This window comes from Cervus elaphus, chromosome 27, assembly GCF_910594005.1.
Source record: "Cervus elaphus chromosome 27, mCerEla1.1, whole genome shotgun sequence".
NCBI lineage: Eukaryota > Metazoa > Chordata > Mammalia > Artiodactyla > Cervidae > Cervus > Cervus elaphus.
This window is the reverse complement of record NC_057841.1, coordinates 32,014,231-32,020,945: the sequence shown is the minus strand read 5'-3', so window position 1 is coordinate 32,020,945 and position 6,715 is coordinate 32,014,231.

Here is a 6,715-nt window from a genome sequence, read left to right as displayed (position 1 = left end):
CTAATTTTTCTATATGGTATCATTTGCTATACTGCCTGGTTTTAGAAAATGCCTGACATAACTTTCTTTTCTTCTTATTCAGTGTTTTATTAAATGTTTCACTGGGTGAATGTCATAAGCATGTTAAAAGATTCCCATGTTATGATAGAATATATCTTATTTGTTTTCAGCAGGCAATGCACATCTGTTGCTTGTTTTCTGTGATGTAAAACTGTATATGCAGGTTCCTTGAGGCTGGTATTGTGTTTTAGTAACTTTTCTATCCATGGCAACTGGCTTAGTAACTGTTTATTGTATGTGTGTATTAAAAGTTTATGAAAGGAATGAACCTCCATTATACATCCTTGGTCTTACTTAAAATGGATTGAAGTCAGTGATTTAGCCAATTTCTTATTTGAGCTAAAATGAAATGCTGCAAAGTTACACTAACTATGGTGGCCATGAAAATACACCCATCAAATCTCACTGGTGGAGAATAATTGGCTGACGGCACTAGCAGCTGCCCCACTGGCTCCCTCATGATGCTTGCCTTGAGACTGTACTTCCTGGTGGGCTGCTCCCAGCCAATGACTGAGCAGAGTGAGGTTACTATGGCAGCCCCTTCCTATGAGATATAGGATTGCTTTTATGAGTAACTTTGACTTGAGGAGTGCCCATCAACCTTGCTGAAACTTTTGAAACGCTGTCACAGTTGGAAACTCCTTCTATCCTATCACCTTCCCTTATCTTTCTCCTTTCACAGGTGTCAGACCTGCATCATGTTGTCTCTCCCTCCAATAAATCTTTTGCACATCTCAATTCATCTTGTCTGCACATATGAATTCACACAGAATGCTCACTTTTTTTTCTCTTCAGGTTCCTAGATGGGTCACACAAATATACAGCATAATGCACATTTGAGACACAAACTGATATTGATCTTAGATTCATTGTTATCGATTTACAGCTCACATCAAATCAAATAATCACAGAAGAATGACAGTGTGAAAATATAATATCTGTGTTTTAATCATCCCTGACACCAGTATACTACCTTTGATGGAAATGTTGGTAAAAAATGGAAGTGTCAATCCAGCTACCTAGCCAAATATTATAATTGTGGTTCAGTACTTATAGGTGAAATTGGAAGGGCTTAAGCTTTAGAAGAACTAAAGGGCCTCTTGATGAAAGTGAAAGAGGAGAGTTAAAAAGTTAGCTTAAAACTCAGTATTCAGAAAAGTAAGATCATGGCGTCTGGTCCCATCACTTCATGGCAAATAGATGGGGAAACAATGGAAACAGTGTCAGACTTTATTTTTTTGGGCTCCAAAATCACTATGATGGTGACTGCAGCCATGAAATTAAAAGACACTTGCTCCTTGGAAGAAAAGTTATGACCAACCTAGACAGCATGTTAAAAAGCAGAGACATTACTTTGCCAACAAAGGTCCATCTAGTCAAAGCTATGGTTTTTCCAGTGGTCATGTATGGATGTGAGAGTTGGACTATAAAGAAAGCTGAGAGCTGAAGGATTAGTGCTTTTGAACTGTGGTGTTGGAGAAGACTCTTGAGAGTCCCTTGGCCTGCAAGGAGATCCCACCAGTCCATCCTAAAGGATATCAGTCTTGAATATTCATTGGAAGGACTGGTGTTGAAGCTGAAACTCCAATACTTTGGCCACCTGATGTGAAGAACTGACTCATTAGAAAAAACCCTGATGCTGGGAAAGATTGAAGGTGGGAGGAAAAGGGGATGACAGAGGATGAGATGGTTAGATGGCATCCCTGACTCAATGGACATGAGTTTGAGTAAACTCCAGGTGTTGGTGATGGACAGGGAGGCCTGACATGCTGCTGTTCATGGGGCCACAAAGAGTCTGACATGGTTGAGCGACTGAACTAAACTGAACTGAAGCTTTAGAATAAGAAAAATGAGTTCATAGAAAATTATGTAAGTGGCAGAAATCCTGAGGCTTCATGGAGTGACCAGTTAATTAGTTAGTTAATTAAAAGATATTTTTTCAAATATCATATTATGAAACCAACTGATCTAGTCTGAAGTATAATGACCCCATTTAATAGGCCTTCTTCTAAATTCTTAATGAAATTAGTTGTTGATAAAGAGAATAATGAGATTAACAACAACTAAAACCTATAGTAAAATTTCTTTTTTATAGATTGTGACTTTTCTGCCGTCAAGTTGAAAAAAATGTCTCTAAATTCATACTAAATACTCTTTTCTTTGACTTTTGTTTCACTTGGCATTATTTATGTAAAAAGGAAACCAACTCATTAAATTTTAAGAATCCTATAAAACAAATAAGGTAACTCCTTTAGCTCCATTAATTGTGTAAATTCAACTTTTGAAAGTGTAAAAATAAGCCACAACGAATATGAATTTCCTTATAATCTTTCTCCTTTCTGGACTTCAGTCTTGGATGGCTTCTCCTCATGGAATGAAGGTGAAAATTAGATGTGATGGAGCTAATTATAGATGCTAGCTGAACTTTATCAACCTATGGAACAGCCATATCCTTAGGGTGCAATTGTGTGGTAGGCCTGTAAGGTTTGAAATATCATCTTCAGTGATTTAGATGTGGCCCCACCTTGTACTGGGACACTTTGCTGCCCACTGTAGGGAGTGACCCTAGTTGCATTGTTAGATAGTGTTGGGCCCAGGCCTATGGGCACCCTCCTGCTCTAGGGGAAGTGTTGAGAGGTGACTCCATTTCAGTAAATAGATGAAACAAGTGCTTAATCAAAGGAGAACACCTGGTTTATTTTACCACTCATGATGGACTTTTCTACACCTAGATTTCATCTGCTTAGCTTTCAGACATGAGCCATGTCACTCTTTGTAGAGGTAGCACCTATAGAAAGTGGGAGTGGATGGCATTTTGACACTAAGATAGAGAGAGCAGGTGTGATGAAGTGTTTTGTTTAGCCTGGAGCGCTTAACAGGCTCAGAGGCTACGCAATCAACAAATGCCCCTTCCACAATCAGTCGAGAGCCATCTTCTTTCTCTTCACCAGATGCTTATAACTTTCTTAATCAAATTGGAATTTATTGGTTATACATTCTCTTCTCTGGTCTTATTCAATAACAGGTCTTTATCTGCCAGTTGTTCCACTTCTATTCAGTTTCCTATTGCTTTCCAAAATGTGTTGTCCCTACTACCTACTTCTGTTTGATTGCAGCCATTTCTGCTCTGATTGTAATTTTTCTGTTGATGGAATTAACCTTTTATTCCAAACAATCTGTGTCCTAGTGACAACCCATCAGCTCTTGTTATTTCTTCACCAATTGTTTTTACAATTTTCCTCTTACCTTGCGAAGCTGACAAAATTTCTGTTTAGAAAGGAAACCTACTTGGTTGCATGACTTAAACTGCTGTCAAATTGTGACTCTAATTTGGACATCATGCATGAGGAAAATATATGTTATATTTTGTACAAAGTCTGGGTTGTGCTGCAGTGCAGTGGTAGGAAATAACTGATTTGGGAGAGGTTAGCATAGTGAAACAAAGCCATAAAATTCTACTGTTTTTGGTGAAAATGGGTATTTCATTCTGTTATTAAAATGGTGCTCTTCTTACTTTTAAAACAGATTATAAAAATGGAATTGCCTCTAGCAACCTCCTTTTCCTCTTGCTCCTTTAACATTTAAACATCCTGTGTTTCTGTAATGGATAACAAAGCCTGTTACTTGGCACAAACAGAGGAAAGACAGGATTTCGAATTATGAATAGGTTTATTTTCTCGTCAAAACCTGCCTCTTCAACACTTTAAGATATGCCTACTCATTCTTCATGGTGCTCATATCTGGCATTGATCTTTAAAACACAAATCCTCTTGCTAGAGTTTTCTTAAAGGAAAGGAGAAAGAATGACATAGGAGATAATGCCCTAGATTGCTTTTCTTTGTAGCAGGAGCCAGCATGCTGTTTTTGAGTTTTGGCTGCAATATGGTAAAGTCTGCTTGCTTTCAATTATTCAAAACCATTTATGTTTTTCATGCCAAGTTGGATAGGTTTGTATTTTTATTTTTCCCATTCTGAATGAGGCTCTTTGGAGGTGTTATCGCCTCCCTAGGCTACTGCATGGGAAGGTAGCTTCTAACATCCTTTAAAGAGTCCACCTACTTCAAAGTAAGGAGTCTCTCCTTCTTACTTTCTAGATAACCCTACCCTTTTGTCTCTTGCCTTGCAGTAACCCATGCTAGGGGCTCTAACCCAATGATGCCATAGTCAGTAGATTTTCTTTTCAGAAAGAAAAGTATTACCTAGAGCAAGCTCCTTTTCAAAGAAGTAATTTCATGGGTCACAATCTATTAGCTGACAAAGTATAAACAAAAAAAGAAAGAAAAGGCAAAAAAAAAAATTCAAGAATTGATTAGTCGATTTAGACCCTGGCAGGCTGTACTGCTGTTGTGTATGTATTCCCAGCATCAGCCAGAACCTGCACTAGCCCACATTTGTTATTTATGTATTTTCACCCTGAAGCACTAGCAGTGATTGCAACAATTGAGAGACGTGGATGGCAAGGTGTGCTGTGAAATAACAAAGTCTCTGTCTGACTGGTCATGTGAATAATACCGACTTGCACTAGCCAGGTCCTGCCTGTGGCTATGTCAGCTGAGCTATCTAGAAACATTTTTTTTTTTCTCATTGATTTTTTTTTTTTTTAATTTCTATAAAACCAGGATTGGGACCCAGCAGGTTTGGAGTGATGCCAGCATCATGTGGAGTCAGAAGAAAAGGCTGAGAATAGGAAGTATATTGACCCAATTTATGGGACAAAGTGCAATAGAGGTGACAGAACAAGCTACCAAGGTGTTCACTCTGTGAAGACTTTTTAGGACAAGAGATTTGGGACAATGAAGTACAAATGGAACCCGTGGTCAGGGTCAAAAGAAGTCTCTTTGACTCCTTTTGATAGAACAACTCCTTTTGGTTGCTGGGTAAAATAAAATCTTTGCATCTGGTGTTTTTTTTTTTTTTTAATATACTGTTAATTGTTAAAACCTTTTTAAAATAGCAGAATTTCCAGCTGTTGTCTTTGAATGAAATGACCTCTAAAACAGAATTGATTGTAGTATTCTTCCTTTGCATATAGGATGGTTGCATGTAAAAATTAAGGTCTTAGAATGTGTTCTCTTCCTTGCAGATTACCTCCAAATATGCCTTAAAAATAAAACAAGTAATACCTAAATTACTCAGTCTGCCTCATAAAGGGTTTTATAGATTAACATTTTTCATGTTGTGTTAAATAGATATAGCTTAAAGCCTTGCACTGTCTCCTGAGCCAACTCCATGCTACCTCCCCACACAGTAATTTATAAATTCAAGAATCCATACTGACTTCCCTGGAAAAGCTCCCGTAAGGACATTTGGTCAGATCCTTCCTGGTGAGCAAACCTTCTTCTGTGTGTACATTGGTAACTTTGTGAAAAGCATGGATATGAAACAAATATTTGAGAAATGTTTAGATAAGAAAACAGTGATCACAGAAATGCAGCTCATGTTAACAAAGAACAAGTCATGTAAACAACATCTAGTTTACCTTTTTATTATAGATAATGGGGCAGGTAAATTACATCCTGCTTGGGTGGCGTATATGATCTCAGTGTCCAGATAGCCTTTTGAACAAAAAAGACATGCAAACATTAAGAAAAGTTTAGTCAGTTGGATGATCGTAGCCTAATAGTACTGATTAATGGGTTAATAAAACAGAGGGGACCCATAAAGCCATCTATTTCAGAAGTTATTTTTTTGCTCTAACCTATTTTTAGTGATATGTTCAATGCTTCTCTAGTAGCTCAGATGGTAAAGAATCCACCTGCAATGCAGGAGACTCAGGGATTGATCTGTTCGATTCCTGGGTCGGGAAGATTCCTTGGGGAAGGGAATGGTCATCCCCTCCAATATTCTTGCCTGGGGAATCCCATGAACAGAGGAGCCTGGCAGGCTACATTCCATGGGTGGCAAAGAGTCAGACACAACTGGACGACTAACACTCACTTTTTTTTTCAATGCTTATCAAATGCTCAGGTAATGTACAGTTAAAATATTAGATCATATTAGTACTTTTAGGAAGAGTTCTGTAAGGAAAAGTTTGATTGAAATTAATAAAATTAAATGAACATTGATGGTGTAAATTTCTACATTTAGGGAAAAAATAATCGCATGAGGACAGGATTCAGGAGGCTGGCCATGACAGGTATAGTATTTATAAAAAGTCCTTTAGGTTTTACCTAAATAGAAGATTAATATAAAATATTAGTGTGGTGTGTTTGCCAGTAAGGCCAGTGCAATCACAGAAATAGGAAAAGAGCTGAAGGGACAGAAGTATTCATAGACACTCAACTGAACAGACGTGGAAGCCCTTTTGTAACAATCAAAGGGTCAAAAATGAGTTAGAAATTCTCCCAGTGAGCACAGAGTGAGTTATAAGAAGTGTAAAAGTCTTTGACTATTTACTAATTTAACACTAATATTGTTTCCTAGTCTGGAGAAGGAACTGACAATCCACTCCAGCATTCTTGCCTGGAAAATCCCACAGACAGAGGACACTGGAGGGCTACAGTCCATGGGACTGCAAAAGAGTCAGACACAATTTAGTGACTAAATAACAATAATATTTTCTAGCACCTATTATCACCAACCTCACTGTCAAGTCTCCTTTTGTAATCATTGCTTTATTTAATCATCACAACCTCTTGACATGTAGTTTTTATAT